The 17,905-nt window shown below is 46.5% G+C and overlaps 1 long non-coding RNA gene across 1 annotated transcript; it reads right to left on the bottom strand.

Annotated features, from left to right (window-relative positions):
- Nucleotides 1–9,525, bottom strand: LOC137545404 (uncharacterized). Its single transcript, XR_011026027.1, has 3 exons — nucleotides 9,426–9,525; nucleotides 5,929–6,043; nucleotides 1–219 (listed from the first exon to the last, which is right to left on the bottom strand). It is a non-coding gene; the product is annotated as an uncharacterized lncRNA (long non-coding RNA).
- Nucleotides 9,526–17,905: the final 8,380 nt, after the last annotated feature.

Below are 17,905 nucleotides of genomic sequence, written 5' to 3'. Positions count from 1 at the left end.
TTTAATTCTTATATTACTGGTGAGATTTATTTCCAGCATCTGCTTTATCTATACATTAAATTAACACATACAATTACATCCTTTCTATGCTACCCAGACTTCAGCACACTGTGCAAAAAATTCTAAAAATGCACGTCGGACGATTATCATCTCTTGTCTGCCGAACGCCATCCTGAAATGCTTCACCAGGAATCTCCGATACCGTTGGGAACGCAGCACCTGCAGGAGAGAAAACGGTTAGTAACTAATGTTCAGCGCTGCGTAATATGTTGGCGCTTCATAAATACAAATAGATAAATAATAAATAACTGGCAGCATTTTCAGACCATCTTCTCCATCTCTCACAGGCTCCTTAAAGGATACCCGAGGTGACATGTGACATCGGGGCAGTTTCTAGGATAAGTTTCACCCAGGGCGAGGGAGTAAAAATCGCCCCCCCCCCCCCCCACGGAGCCAGTATAGGTTAGTTAGGTAGGTTCCCGCAGTATGGGTTAGTTAGGTAGGTTCCCGCAGTATGGGTTAGGTAGGTTCCCGCAGTTTAGGTCAGTTAGGTAGGTTCCCGCAGTTTAGGTCAGTTAGGTAGGTTCCCGCAGTTTAGGTCAGTTAGGTAGGTTCCCGCAGTTTAGGTCAGTTAGGTAAGTTCCCGCAGTTTAGGTCAGTTAGGTAGGTAGGTTGCCGCAGTATAGGTTAGTTAGGTAGGTTCCCGCAGTATGGGTTAGTTAGGTAGGTTCCCGCAGTATGGGTTAGTTAGGTTCCCGCAGTTTAGGTCAGTTAGGTAGGTTCCCGCAGTTTAGGTCAGTTAGGTAGGTTCCCGTAGTTGTGTGGCAGGCTGGGGGAGCGGGCATAATAGTTACAACTCACCTCCTTCCTCCGAACCCGCGCTGCTTCAATGTCCTTCCTTTCCCGGCATCTGTCTCAGTAACAGCGCTCCCTGTGATGACACGCGATACGTCATCACAGGGGGCGCTGTTACCAGGCGACGGACGCCGGAAGAGGAAAGACATTGAAGCTGCGGGGGAACGGCTGGAGAAGGTGAGTTGTAACTACTATGTCTGTTCCCTCGGCTTCCCCCCTCCTGCCGCAAAATAAAGCGCCCCGGGCGATGGCACGTGTCGCATGCCCATAGAAACGGGGCTGTGTGACATGATGAGATAGACATGTGTATGTACAGTGCCAAGCACATAAATAACTAGGCTGTGTTCCTTTTTTTCCTTTCTCTGCCTGAAAGGGTTAAACATCCGGTATGTAAGTGGCAGTTCAGGACTGGGTCAGACTACAGTGTGACTCTCACTGATAAGAAATTACAGTCATAAAAAGATAAAAAAGGTCAAAAGTTCATAGATTTTAGCTCTGGCATACTTCAATGAATGTGTCATTGAGGAAAAAATATAAAACAGTAAAAACTTAAACGTAGATTTAAATATAAAATAAAACTGTGGAATATCTTAAAAAGTTATTTTAGGAGGATAGATACAATTGTTTATTTCATTTGTTTATTTTCACCTCGGGTAGCCTTTAACGGACCACTCCAGCGAAAGATGTAAGCGGTTAAAATTTGACAGAACTGACAAGTTTTGGACTTATCTCCTCATGGGGGATTCTCAGGGTTCTCTTTGTTTTCAAAAGCATTTCCTAAACAGCAGTTCTAAGTCTAAGGTCCCATTCACACTTGAGACTGCAAAACGTTAGCAATTAGCGTTAGCGTTTTGTTGCGCCTTTTTATTATGCAATAAACACGTATTTATTCACTGTAATTTTTTTGCGATTTTTAAGCGATCATGATTCGCTTTCATTGCAATCGCGATCGCTGAAAAAAAAAAATCACAGAAAAGTGCTGCAAGCACCGTGTTTGCATTTATCGCAAATCGCTGGCAATCATGACAGGGAGATCACTTCTATATACATTACATTACACTAACAAACAAACAAACACATAACATTTATATCGCGCTTTTCTCCTGGCGGACTCAAAGCGCCAGAGCTGCAGCCACTGGGACGCGCCCTATAGGCAGTAGCAGTGTTAGAGAGACTGGCCCAAGGTCTCCTACTGAATAGGTGCAGCTTACTGAACAGACAGAGCCGAGATTTGAACCCAGGTCTCCTGTGTCAGAGGCAGAGCCCTTAGCCATTACACCATCCAGCCACTCCACTAGCGCTTTTAAAAGCACTAGCAATAGCCGGTGATTATCTGTAAACGGCCGCTTATCGCCTAGTGTAAATGGGCACTAAGGGCCCGTTCACACCTAGAATCGCAAAACGCTGGCGGTTTTGTGGGAGTGATTTCTCCGCGATTAACGCGGAAAAATTACAGAACACTACGGCGGTTTTGGAGCGACCGTGATTAGCGCGCTTTGCACGCTGATCACAATCGTGAAACGCAAACTGTTGCATGCAGTGCATTTGCGGTTATCTCTAACCGCAAACGCAGCAGTGAGAACACTGCCACTTGCTACAATGTGTAGCGGTTTTTACAAAACCGCTAGCGGTTTGCCATGAGCGGGAATCGCGCGATTCCCGCTCAGGTGTGAATGGGCCCTGACTGCCGTTAGGGAGGCTGACTGGTATCTTAACTGGTTGGCAGTTAGACTTAGCAACTGCTGTTCAGAAAATGCTTTTGAAAAGAAACCCCTGAGAATCCCCCATGAGGAGAGGGACTAGTCCAAAACCTGCCGGTTCTGTCAGATTTAAATTTGTTACTTTTTTCGTTCTAGTGGTCCTTTAATTATAAACCAGCCAGATTATAAACTGAGGCATTTTATAATAACAGTTAGTACACTTATGTTCTTCACTCAATAGTCTAGCTAACTGACACTATTATGCAGTTGATAATTGTAACATACCGGTACTTAAAGAGAAACTCCAACCAAGAATTTAACTTTATCCCAATCAGTAGCTGATGCCCCCTTTTACATGAGAAATCTATTGCTTTTCACAAACAGACCATCAGGGGGCGCTGTATGACTGATATTGTGGTGAAACCCCTCCCACAAGAAGCTCTGAGGACCGTGGTACTCCTGGCAGTTTCCTGTCTGTGAACCTTGTTACATTGTGGGAAATAGCTGTTTACAGCTGTCTCCAACAGCCAAAACAGCATGCAGCAGCTACATCACCTGCCAGCAGTAAAAATGTCACCATGTGATAAATGTCAGAATGTAAACCACGGAGAGGAAAGATTTCACAACGGGCAAACACTGACTAAATCATTTATACATAATTATTGTAAAAATGAAGCACTTTTTTTATTACATTATTTTCACTGGAGTTCCTCTTTAAAGAGAATCTGTATTGTTAAAATCGCACAAAAGTAAACATACCAGTGCGTTAGGGGACATCTCCTATTACCCTCTGTCACAATTTCGCCGCTCCCCGCCGCATTAAAAGTGGTTAAAAACAGTTTTAAAAAGTTTGTTTATAAACAAACAAAATGGCCACCAAAACAGGAAGTAGGTTGATGTACAGTATGTCCACACATAGAAAATACATCCATACACAAGCAGGCTGTATACAGCATTCCTTTTGAATCTCAAGAGATCATTTGTGTGTTTCTTTCCCCCTGTTCTCATGCACTGAAGTTTCAGGCTGCTTGTTTCCTTCTGCAAACAGCTTTGCCCTTGTCTGTAATTCTTCAGTATGTGAAAGCCCAGCCAGCTCAGAGGACGATTTATCCAGCTTGTAAAAGATAAGAGAGAAGCTGCTCTAATCCTAAATAACACACAGGCAGTGTGCATAGAGGGGCCTGGAAGGGGGAGTTCATAGCAGAACCACAACACTGAAGAACTTGGCAGCCTTCCAGACACAGGCTGACAAGTCTGACAGGGGAAAGATACATTGATTTATTACAGAGACTGTGACAGTAGAAAGTGCTGCAGTAAGCTAGAACACATTAGAATAGCTTTTGGAACTTGTAGGATGATAAAAAACAGGACGCAATTTTTGTTACGGAGTCTCTTTAAGTCAGGAGAGGGAAGCCTTTGGACCTTATGCAGGGAACACACTCGTCAGAAACGCTAGCGTTGCGGGAAAATGCCGCGAAAACGCACATAATGCAAGTCAATGGGCCACATGAAAAAAATGCATATACTTGCGTTCTGCAAACTTTTTTTTTTCAAAAACGCACACAATGAAAGGTAATGGTGACGCAGAGGTAGTGCATTTTGTACACGTTTTGCATGTGTTTTATATGGGTTTGTTTTTTTAAATCAAGTTTGATCATGTATTTCCGATTCCTGTTGACTTCCTAGTGATTTGCATAAAACTCATTAATAAAACACATTCAAAACGCAGATGAGATTTATATATGCGAACCGCAAACGCATTCAAATGCTCACAAAACGCAAGAAAAACACGTGTGGAATAAAAAAAAGCAAAACGCAAACGCACAAAATGCAGCAAAACGCTATATTTCCCTCACTGCTTAGTGTGTTCCTGGCTGAGCCTTCCCATGCCATCTTCCAGGACCCCGTTGCTGCTTGCTTACCCTCACGCAGCTGCAGCAGAGCCGGATCATACACAAGGCATGCCTAGGCAGCTGCCTAGGGCCTAGAGAGAGTCTAGGGGCCCAGTGAATGCTAGCCCCCACTAAATCTTACTTAAAAAAAAACAGGTGACAATCAGGGCTGGGCAAAAAGTGCGATCTTGCCTGGGGCCCCATTTCATCTGAATCCTTTTCTGAGTGGCAGCACCTGTCACCTGCAGCAAGCGGTGACGGGATTAGGATCCAGAGGCTTCCCTCTCCTTGGGTAAGTATGTGTTTCTGATCCGAGCTGTGGCTCAAGTACACTTTAATCACTTTAAGTGCCAGGCTTGGAGTATGTACTGATGCCAAAATGTCCAGGCTGCGCATTGGAGATCAGTGAATAATGGCGCACAGCGCCTATGCATAAAAATGGCGCCGAATTAAAAAGATACGCTTATCGCTATTTATCGTTAGTACTGCATAATAATGGCGCACAGGGAAAAAAGAAAAATGGCACACACTAACGTTATTTATCAATAGTGGCACACACTAACGTTATTTATCAATAGTGCCATTCATTTGCCAAACAGCAGACGTTATTGTTCACAGTAACGTTATTTATCAATAGCGACCTACATAAGCCAAACTGCAGACGTTATTTAACTGCAAAACGGTGAATGGATTTAATGTAACACTGTCAAGGTTAGGGTTAGGCACCACTGGGGGGGGGGGGGGGTCTTAGCGTTAGGCACCACCAGGGGGGTGGTTAGGATTAGGCACCACCAGGGGGGTGGTTAGGGTTAGGCACCACCAGGGGGGTGGTTAGGGTTAGGCACCACCAGGGGGGGGGGGGGGGGGGTTTATGGGTTAGGGATAGGTACAGAGAGGGTTATGTGTGTTAACGCTAAATAACGATAAGGCTTTAACGCTAAATAACAATAAGGCTTTAACGTTAAATAGCGATAAGCAGCAAACGGATTAGCGGCAACACTGTGCGCCATTATTCACAGGCGCCATTTTCAGATGGATGCGCGCATTGTGGACAGAGAAAAAAACTAGAGGGATGGAAGAGGCAGTTTGTCTCAGCCTGGAACAAGCATCCCTAAACCAGGGAGGGGGCCTTTGACATCATTCATCAACAGCATACAATTCAGTTTTACCATGTTTGCCTAGGCATTATGGAGACAGTACACACCTTCAGCACTTGGGGGGGAAGGAAATGGATGACCTGTACTTATAACGTGTGTATGGTTCTCCTCATGGGAAATGAGGAAGTGAAAAAGCATCTTCTGGAACAGGAAGAGGCGGCCTGTTGGGGTGTATGGGGAGGAGGAGCTTGGCTCTTCTGCAGCAGGAAGAGGCCGTCTGTTGGGGTGTATGGGGAGGAGGACCTTGGCTCTTCTGGAGCAGGAAGAGGCAGTCAGTTGTGGTGTGTGGAGGCGGAGCTCAGCTGGATACAGGTGAGTACTTACAGCATCCCCTCCGCACATTCCTTCTGTCCCACTGAAGATTCACGTGCGAAGCAGGCCAGGCGGCAGTATCCCAGGAAGCTGTCACACCCCCAGATAAAGGGGGCGGCTCCGTCACCTGCAGAGAGGGAGAACAGTGACTGTCACTGACATCACAGACATATAAAGATAATGCTGGGCTTAAAGATAACCGGAGGTAGATTGATGACTTACCAAAGGGCCCTTTTCCACTATAAAATGCGATCGCTGTCACAGGGCCCCTAGTGGCCGGACCGCACAATGCCTCCCAATCGGTTTCAGCACACAGACCATGCAATCTGTGGTCACAATTGGTGCGCAGAAATCGCTGGGATTTTGGCAGCAGATCGACTAGAAGGGAGCCTGTGAGTTACGGTAACACAAATTACACACTATTTCAGGGTATAACTGCCACCACCTCTGTTACCATGGGACAGAGGAACCCACTGACTGACTCTAGACCTGCAAATAGAAAACGGTTAAACACGCTCTATTTTATCTAGCTATCAACAATAGTAGCGACTCTTCAGAAACCAGGGTTCAGTTTGTGCGGCTGAATAATAGGTGTATCCGACAAATAAATGACGTTAGCGTCGTTTATTAAAAATGCAACATAAATAATATATACAGAAAATCGTTAAAATCAACAATTATAGAGACAAATAATAGCACAGTATGATAAAAAAATGGAATAAAATACTTAGGTTCGTGGAAATATGTCCTTTCTGGGAAAATCTGAGCACATGGAAAAATGTCCTTTGTTTCAGTTCAGGAAAATGGCCACCAGCCACGTGGTCCTCTGGCTGGCTTGATCAGGTGATGGTACACAGGGGAGGACTGAGGTCCGCCTGCTGGCAATGTGCTTTTGATGAAGCTGGTTTGGGGTGTGGCAACGCCTGCCCCCTCTGAATTACAAACCAATCACAGTTCATTCCCTCGGAGAGAGATTTAGGTTTAAACTTATAAAACGCTGTAATTCAAAACCGATAAATGCCACATTTGCGCTGGTAACAGATTAATATTCCTCAGATTATGATAATTCCTATGACATCAGACTTGATTAGGGTAGAGGGTCCAGTTCCTGAGAAGTTTAATAACTTGGTTGTAGCGTACCCCTTGCCCCTCAAGACTGGTATCAAAAAGTTCAGCAAGACACTACAAACCCAATGATACCGCTCTCATAACTATCCTATTTACGGTATTCCGTAAATAGGCAAAAAATCATATACAACATTCATCTACTCTCTGCTTCTGACGGAGTCAGACAGTCTGGCCTCTTCAAAAGGCAGTAACACTTGCCATTTGCTTGCTGCTGGGGCTTTCACACCTGGTGTCACTGGCCAGGAAAGGGACTCTTTGTGCTCAATTAGCATCTGAGTGAGATCAGCTAGGATAACCTTTGACACCTCTGCTATGTTTATTTATTTATTTATTTTTAATTTCAGTCTTTTTTTAATAATTAAAACTAAAACTAAAACTAGTAGCAGCAATCACCTACCACCAAAAGAAAGCTCTATTTGTGAGAAGAAAAGGAGGTGAAAATAATTTGGGTGCTAAGTTGTATGACCGAGCAATAAACTGTTAAAATTGTGAAGTGCTGAATTATAAAAAATGGCCTGGTCACTAGGGGGGTGTAACCTCTGGTCCTGAATTGGTTAAGTTGCCACCTTAGGAACCCCTTATGATGTTTAAAGGACAACTGAAGTGAGAGGGATATGGAGGCTGCCATACTTATTTCCTTTTAACTGCTTGCCGACCGCTCCACGCCAATTGGCATGAACGCGGCGGCAGCCCCAGGCCCACTGCACGCCGATTGGCGTGAATGGCCTGGAATGGCGACTGCAGGAAAGCACGCGGATCTCTGCTTGGAAGGCGGAGCGGAGTCTCCGCAGAAGTACCCAGGTAAACGGAAGTGTCCTAAGTCAAAAAGAAGAAAATGCTATCCCCAGAACATGGTGGCTACGCAGATGAGCGTAAGTGTCCTAACTCTGGCCCTGTAACATGCATAGTGCAGACATGCAAACATTCATTGCATCAAACCTATCTAGGGATTAGGAGCAAACATCCTGACGTCTACTCCTGGGACAGATAGCTGGAGTTGGGACGTTTACCTGGGTGGTGTAGGTGACTAAGCAAAACAATGCATTCCTTTGTGAACTAAGACCCCGGCTTTTAACTTAGCTGTAGGGATAACAGTGGTGCCTATATGATTGAATCTGTGAATGCATTTGTTTGAACATTTGCATGCGAGAGTGCGAAGGGTTACTGAATTTTTGCTAATTTTCTGGCCACACCCCCTTTAGCACCTCCCTTTCCTTAATCAGGGCCAGTTCAAGTAACAATTGGGCCCTAGGGCAAAATTAGCCTGGGGGCCCCCCAACAGACACCCCCCCCCCCGACCAAAAAGCACCATTAGAGGCCCTTTGTTGCAGCCAAATTTCCCTCCTGGGCCCCTGAGCTGGCTGCTGACCCTCCCCCAATCACCTCCCAACTTAAAGGGACTCCGAGCTCTGAAAAAAAAGGAAAGTTGTACTCACCAGGGGCTTTTTCCAGCCCAGTGCTGGTCGGGAGGTCCCACGCCAGCGTCCTGGCTCCTCTCCTTCTCCCCGCTCCGGAATGGCTGGCAGGCCGCAGCCCGGGCGACACTCTCCCGAGTGTCGGGCTGCTTCTTCCGCATATGACGCGGATTACGTCACACGCCGGCCGCCTCGCGTCATCACGGCGGCCGGCGTGAAAGTACTGCGCATGCGCGCTTTGTTCGCGCATGCGCAGTACTTTCACGCCGGCCGCCGTGATGACGCGAGGCGGCCGGCGTGTGACGTAATCCGCGTCATATGCGGAAGAAGCAGCCCGACACTCGGGAGAGTGTCGCCCGGGCTGCGGCCTGCCAGCCATTCCGGAGCGGGGAGAAGGAGAGGAGCCAGGACGCCGGCGTGGGACCTCCCGACCAGCACTGGGCTGGAAAAAGCCCCTGGTGAGTACAACTTTCCTTTTTTTTCAGAGCTCGGAGTCCCTTTAACAGACTCTGCAGAGTCCCTGGGGAGCAACAGTTAAGATGGGGAGGGACAACTTGGGGGCCCCTACAGGCTCTGGGGCCCTGGGGCAATTGCCCATTTTTTCCTATGGTAGCTCCGGCCCTGTCCTTAATAACTTATTTAATGTCCTAGATGGCGATGTGCCTGGATACATGTGTTGTTGTTTTTTAGTGATAAGTAAAGACACACATCATTTTGTGTGAAATCCCGGGACTGTGTGTGGAAATTTGGGGCAGCTGACAAGTCTTGTGAGTCTAGAGAAATAGAACGTTTCTTGCCCTAGTTCCTGTGATTACAACAGATGAAGGTTCAGCAAGGCATTCGGGAGATTCTCCAGGTCGAGGTATATGAAATGATTGCTGCTGGAATAGTTGTCCAAACTGATTATTTTGAGCACTCTATGAAAATTGTGAAGCTGTCAATGTGAAGACCTCATGCCTAACTTACCGGGAGTCCAGGAGACGGCCAGAAGAACCAGCAACAGCAGGACAACGAGAGGTCTCATGGTGGCTTCTGATCTCCTCCACATAACACTGATGATAGTCAGGAAGCCTAGATAGTTTTAAAGTTCTTATGATTTGTGGGTGGAGCTCCTGGTCTCCTAATGGCTTAATTAGGCTCAGCTGAGCTGTCTGAAGGCTCTCAAAGGTTCATGCTCACTGACATTGGGCTCTATTCACAATACCACGTGTAGTAAAGACATTTTTAAGGAACAATTACCATCTGTAACTAGGTTTTTTTCCCCACATTTACATTTGATGTCCAAGTGCGATAAAGGTCAGTAAAAAATGCGATAACATGGCGGTAATCGTTCAAAAAAGTTGTTAAAGGTGCGGAAAATTTTGTTTTCTGTGGAAAAAATCCAGTTTCTGTGGGAAAAGTCCAGCAAACACAGCTCAAAATGCTCTAGACTACATGTAACTGGATGTAAAGTGAAAAATAGCGGCAGATAAAAAAATTGGTAATTAGGTGTAAAACCATGCGCTCTTGTTTCATTATGAATTTCGTTTTTTTTGTGGAAATTTACCTCTAACATGACACATTTTTACCATGTTACCGCGCTTTTATCTTTTTTTTTACTGTGCTTTTTTGCAAAAAGTAATTTCAAGCGGAAATTGTGAATGCGATCATACATCATTGGTGTCTCAGCCTTGGATGCTGGAGGACCTTGTCTCGGCTCTGCGTCACTCATTAATTATCCAACACTTTGTTACCGCATGCGGTAACTCAATGTGCATAGAGGCAGTGGCGTAACTAGGTAAGACAGCGCCCATGGCAAATACTAAAATTGCCCCCCCCCCCCCCCACACACACACACACACACACACCTAGACACACACACACACCTAGACACACACACACACACCTAGACACACACACACACATAGACACACACACACACACACACACACCTAGACACACACACACACACACACACACCTAGACACACACACACACACCTAGACACACACACACACACACACACACCTAGACACACACACACACACACACACACCTAGACACACACACACACACACACACACCTAGACACACACACACACACCTAGACACACACACACACACACACACACCTAGACACACACCACACACACACACACCTAGACACACACACACACACACCTAGACACACACACACACACACACCTAGACACACACACACACACACACACACCTAGACACACACACACACACACACACACCTAGACACACACACACACCTAGACACACACACACACCTAGACACACACACACACACCTAGACACACACACACACACACACACACCTAGACACACACACACACACACACACACCTAGACACACACACACACACCTAGACACACACACACACACACACACACCTAGACACACACACACACACACACACACCTAGACACACACACACACACCTAGACACACACACACACACACACACACCTAGACACACACCACACACACACACACCTAGACACACACACACACACACCTAGACACACACACACACACACACACACCTAGACACACACACACACACACACACACCTAGACACACACACACACACACACACACCTAGACACACACACACACCTAGACACACACACACACCTAGACACACACACACACACACACACACCTAGACACACCCACACCTAGACACACCCACACCTAGACACACCCACACCTAGACACACACACACACCTAGACACACCCACACCTAGACACACACACACCTAGACACACCCACACCTAGACACACCCACACCTAGACACACACACACACCTAGACACACCCACACCTAGACACACCCACACCTAGACACACCCACACCTAGACACACACACACACCTAGACACACCCACACCTAGACACACACACACCTAGACACACCCACACCTAGACACACCCACACCTAGACACACACACACACCTAGACACACCCACACCTAGACACACACACAGGGACACAGACAAACACAGACACACACACACCCACACACACCTAGACACACACACAGGGACACAGACACACACACACACACACCTAGACACACCCACACCTAGACACACACACAGGGACACAGACAAACACAGACACACACACACCCACACACACCTAGACACACACACAGGGACACACACACACACACAGGGACACAGACAAACACACACACCTAGACACACACACACACTTAGACACACACACACAGGGACACAGACAAACACACAGACACACAGACACACACACACACACCTAGACACACACACAGGGACACAGACACACACACACACACACACACACACGGACACAGACAAACACACACACCTAGACACACACACACACTTAGACACACACATACAGGGACACAGACAAACACACACACACACACACACACACACACACGGACACAGACAAACACACACACCTAGACACACACACACCTAGACACAGGGACACAGACAAACACACAGACAAACACACACACCTAGACACACACACACACACACACACACCTAGACACACACACACACACACACACACACACACACACACACACACACACACACACACACCTAGATACAAACACACACACACACACACAGGGACACAGACAAACACACAGACACACACACACTATACACACACACACACACATAGACACACACACACCTAGACAAACACACACACACACACACACACACACACACACAGGGACACAGACAAACACACACACACACGGACACACACACGGACACACACACATACACACACACACACACACACACACACACACACACACACACACACACACACACACCCAGGGCCGGTTTAAGCAGCAATGGAGCCCCAGGGCAAAATAAACCTGGGGGGGCCCCCCCAACATATACCCCGGAACAAAAATCGGCATTAGGGGACCTTTTTTGCAGCTGGTATAGTCAGGGTGTGAAGTCCCAATCGGTCGGAGCTTCACATTCTGGCTATCCCAGCCTGCATGGGGGACAAGGGGTTAAAAAGTTTCAGGAGGGGGGACCCCACATAATTTTTTTTTTTAACCACATAACGACCGCCCCCAGCCGATGGGCGGCGGCAAAGTCTGGGCCCAAACGACCGCAATACGCCCATCGGCGGGGGCGGCTGCGGGAGTGGCTATGCGGCGATCGCGTCATTCGTGACGCGATCAGCCGCCGGGGACTGGCTCCGCCCCCCGTTCGCCGTAACCCGCCGGCCGTTCGGAAGCGCCGGCGGGTTACTGGCATCCGGATCGCCGCTGCAACAGTGTATAATAGGCTTTGTAATGTATACAAAGCCTATTATACTGGCTGCCTCCTGCCCTGGTGGTCCCAGTGTCCGAGGGACCACCAGGGCAGGCTGCAGCCACCCTAGTCTGCACCCAAGCACACTGATTTCCCCCCCCCCTGCCCCCTGATCGCCCACAGCACCCCTCAGACCCCCCCCTGCCCACCCCCCAGACCACTGTTTGCACCCAGTCACCCTCCTAATCACCCATCAATCACTCCCTGTCACTATCTGTCAACGCTATTTTTTTTTTAAGTCCCTAATCTGCCCCCTACTCCCTCCTGATCACCCCCCCACCCCTCAGATTCTCCCCAGACCCCCCCCAGACCCCCCCCCCCCCCGTGTACTGTATGCATCTATCCCCCCTGATCACCTGTCAATCACCTGTCAATCACCTGTCAATCACCTGTCAATCACCCGTCAATCACCCCCTGTCACTGCCACCCATCAATCAGCCCCTGATCTGCCCCTTGCGGGCAATCTGATCACCCCCCCACACCAATAGATCGCCCGCAGATCCGACATCAGATCACCTCCCAAATCCATTGTTTACATCTATTCTCTCCTCTAAACACCCACTAATTACCCATCAATCACCCCCTATCACCACCTGTCACTGTTACCCATCAGATTAGACCCTAATCTGCCCCTTGCGGGCACCCAATCACCTGCCCACACGCTCAGATTGCCCTCAGACCCCCCCCTTATCAATTCGCCCGTGCAATATTTACATCTGTTCTCCCCTGTAATAACCCACTGATTACCTGTCAATCACCCATCAATCACCCCCTGTCACTGCCACCCATCAATCACCCCCTGTCACTGCCACCCATCAATCAGCCCCTAACCTGCCCCTTGCGGGCAATCTGATCACCCACCCACACCAATAGATCGCCCGCAGATCCGACATCAGATCACCTCCCAAATCCATTGTTTACATCTATTCTCTCCTCTAAACACCCACTAATTACCCATCAATCACCCCCTATCACCACCTGTCACTGTTACCCATCAGATTAGACCCTAATCTGCCCCTTGCGGGCACCCAATCACCTGCCCACACGCTCAGATTGCCCTCAGACCCCCCCCTTATCAATTCGCCCGTGCAATATTTACATCTGTTCTCCCCTGTAATAACCCACTGATTACCTGTCAATCACCCATCAATCACCCCCTGTCACTGCCACCCATCAATCACCCCCTGTCACTGCCACCCATCAATCAGCCCCTAACCTGCCCCTTGCGGGCAATCTGATCACCCACCCACACCAATAGATCGCCCGCAGATCCGACATCAGATCACCTCCCAAATCCATTGTTTACATCTATTCTCTCCTCTAAACACCCACTAATTACCCATCAATCACCCCCTATCACCACCTGTCACTGTTACCCATCAGATTAGACCCTAATCTGCCCCTTGCGGGCACCCAATCACCCGCCCACACCTCAGAACGCCCTCAGACCCCAGCCCTGATCACCTCGCCAGTGCATTGCTTGCATCTATTTCCCCCCTCTAATCACACCTTGAGACACCCATCAATCACCTCCTGTCACCCCCTAGCACACCTACCCATCAGATCAGGCCCTAATTTGCCCCGTGTGGGCTCCTGATCACTCGGCCAAACCCTCAGATCCCCCTCAGACCCCCTTCCGATCACCTCCCCAGTGCATTGATTGCATCTATTTTCCCCTCTAACCGCCCCCTGAGACACCCATCAATCACCTCCTGTCACCCCCCTAGCACTCCTATCCATCAGATCAGGCCCAATACATCCTGTCATCTAAGAGGCCACCCTGCTTATGACCGATTCCACAAAATTTGCCCCCTCATAGACCACCTGTCATCAAAATTTGCAGATGCTTATACCCCTGAACAGTCATTTTGAGAAATTTGGTTTCCAGACTACTCACAGTTTTGGGCCCGTAAAATGCCAGGGCAGTATAGGAACCCCACAAGTGACCCCATTTTAGAAAGAAGACACCCCAAGGTATTCTGTTAGGTGTATGATGAGTTCATAGAATATTTTATTTTTTGTCAAAAGTTAGCGGAAATTGGATTGTTATTGTTTTTTTCACAAAGTGTCATTTTTCACTAACTTGTGAGAAAAAATAAAATCTTCTATGAACTCACCATACCCCTAACGGAATACCTTGGGGTGTCTTCTTTCTAAAATGGGGTCACTTGTGGGGTTCCTATACTGCCCTGGCATTTTAGGGGCCCTAAACCGTGAGGAGTAGTCTAGAAAACAAATGCCTCAAAATGACCTGTGAATAGGACGTTGGGCCCCTTAGCGCACCTAGGCTGCAAAAAAGTGTCACACATGTGGTATCGCCATACTCAGGAGAAGTAGTATAATGTGTTTTGTGGTGTATTTTTACACATACCCATGCTGGGTGGGAGAAATCTCTCTGTAAATGGACAATTGTGTGTAAAAAAAATCAAAAATGTGTCATTTACAGAGATATTTCTCCCACCCAGCATGGTTATATGTAAAAATACACCACAAAACACATTATACTACTTCTTCTGAGTACGGCGATACCACATGTGTGACACTTTTTTGCAGCCTAACTGTGCTAAGGGGCCCAAAGTCCAATGAGTACCTTTAGGATTTCACAGGTCATTTTGAGACATTTGGGTTCAAGACTACTCCTCACGGTTTAGGGCCCCTAAAATGCCAGGGCAGTATAGGAACCCCACAAGTGACCCCATTTTAGAAAGAAGACACCCCAAGGTATTCTTTTAGGTGTATGATGAGTTCATAGAAGATTTTATTTTTTGTCACAAGTTAGCGGAAATTGATATGTATTGTTTTTTTTTTCACAAAGTGTCATTTTCCGCTAACTTGTGACAAAAAAAAAATCTTCTATGAACTCACCATACTCCTAACAGAATACCTTGGGGTGTCTTCTTTCTAAAATGGGGTCACTTGTGGGGTTCCTATACTGCCCTGGCATTTTAGGGGCCCTAAACCGTGAGGAGTAGTCTAGAATCCAAATGCCTCAAAATGACCTGTGAATAGGACGTTAGGCCCCTTAGCGCACCTAGGTTGCAAAAAAGTGTCACACATGTGGTATCGCCGTACTCAGAAGAAGTAGTATAATGTGTTTTGGGGTGTATTTTTATACATACCCATGCTGGGTGGGAGAAATCTCTCTGTAAATGGACAATTGTGTGTAAAAAAAATCAAATAATTGTCATTTACAGAGATATTTCTCCCACCCAGCATGGGTATGTGTAAAAATACACCCCAAAACACATTATACTACTTCTCCTGAGTACGGCGGTACCACATGTGTGGCACTTTTTTGCACCCTAAGTGCGCTAAGGGGCCCAAAGTCCAATGAGTACCTTTAGGATTTCACAGGTCATTTTGCCACATTTGGTTTCAAGACTACTCCTCACGGTTTAGGGCCCCTAAAATGCCAGGGCAGTATAGGAACCCCACAAATGACTCCATTTTAGAAAGAAGACACCCCAAGGTATTCCGTTAGGAGAATGGCGAGTTCATAGAAGATTTTATTTTTTGTCACAAGTTAGCGGAAAATGACACTTTGTGAAAAAAAACAATTACAATCAATTTCCGCTAACTTGTGACAAAAAAAAAAAATCTTCTATGAACTCACCATACATCTAACGGAATACCTTGGGGTGTCTTCTTTCTAAAATGGGGTAATTTGTGGGGTTCCTATACTGTCCTGGCATTTTAGGGGCCCTAAACCGTGAGGAGTAGTCTTGAAACGAAATTTCTCAAAATGACCTGTGAAATCCTAAAGGTACTCATTGGACTTTGGGCCCCTTAGCGCAGTTAGGGTGCAAAAAAGTGCCACACATGTGGTATCGCCGTACTCAGGAGAAGTAGTATAATGTGTTTTGGGGTGTATTTTTCCACATACCCATGCTGAGTGGGAGAAATATCTCTATAAATAGACAATTGTGTGTAAAAAAAATAAAAAAATTGTCATTTACGGAGATATTTCTCCCACCCAGCATGTGTATGTGTAAAAATACACCCCAAAACACATTATACTACTTTTCCTGAGTACGGCAATACCACATGTGTGGCACTTTTTTGCGGCCTAACTGCGCTAAGGGGCCCAAAGTCCAATGAGCATCTTTAGGCTTTACAGGGGTGCTTACAATTAGGCACCCCCCAAATGCCAGGACAGTAAACACACCCCACAAATGACCCCATTCTGGAAAGTAGACACTTCAAGGTATTCAGAGAGGAGCATAGTGAGTCCGTGGCAGATTTCATTTTTTTTTGTCGCAAGTTAGAAGAAATGGAAACTTTTTTTTTTTTTTTTTTTTGTCACAAACTGTCATTTTCCGCTAACTTGTGACAAAAAATAAAATCTTCTATGAACTCACCATGCCTCTCACTGAATACTTTGGGATGTCTTCTTTCCAAAATGGGGTCATTTGGGGGGTATTTGTACTATCCTGGAATTTTAGCCCCTCATGAAACATGACAGGTGCGCAGAAAAGTCAGAGATGCTTGAAAATGGGAAAATTCACTTTTGGCACCATAGTTTGTAAACGCTATAACTTTTACCCAATCCAATAAATATACACTGAATGTTTTTTTTTTTATCAAAGACATGTAGCAGAATAACTTTCGCGCTCAAATGTATAGGAAATTTTACTTTATTTGAAAAATGTCAGCACAGAAAGTTAAAAAAGTCATTTTTTTGACAAAATTCATGTCTTTTTTGATGAATATAATAAAAAGTAAAACTCGCAGCAGCAATCAAATAGCATCAAAAGAAAGCTGTATTAGTGACAAGAAAAGGAGGTAAAATTCATTTAGGTGGTAGGTTTTATGACCGAGCAATAAACCGTGAAAGCTGCAGTGGTCTGAATGGAGAAAAAGGCTCTGGTCCTTAAGGGGCGAAAAGACTGTGGTCCCGAAGTGGTTAAATTCCCACACTCTAAACATAAAAAAAAAATTGGGGAAATAGGAATAAATGCCAGGGATCTTCATACAGCCATATTGCGGCTGTATAGCGATCCCTGGCCAAAGCGCTGCGGCTGCGTATGGACCCCCTGGAAACCCCGTCAGGAAATGTATTGCTCTTTCTTTTGATACATGTAAAATTACACTA

This window comes from Hyperolius riggenbachi, chromosome 2 (assembly GCF_040937935.1).
Source record: "Hyperolius riggenbachi isolate aHypRig1 chromosome 2, aHypRig1.pri, whole genome shotgun sequence".
NCBI lineage: Eukaryota > Metazoa > Chordata > Amphibia > Anura > Hyperoliidae > Hyperolius > Hyperolius riggenbachi.
Note: the sequence above shows the minus strand (reverse complement) of the source record. Positions and strands in the feature narration are given on the sequence as shown.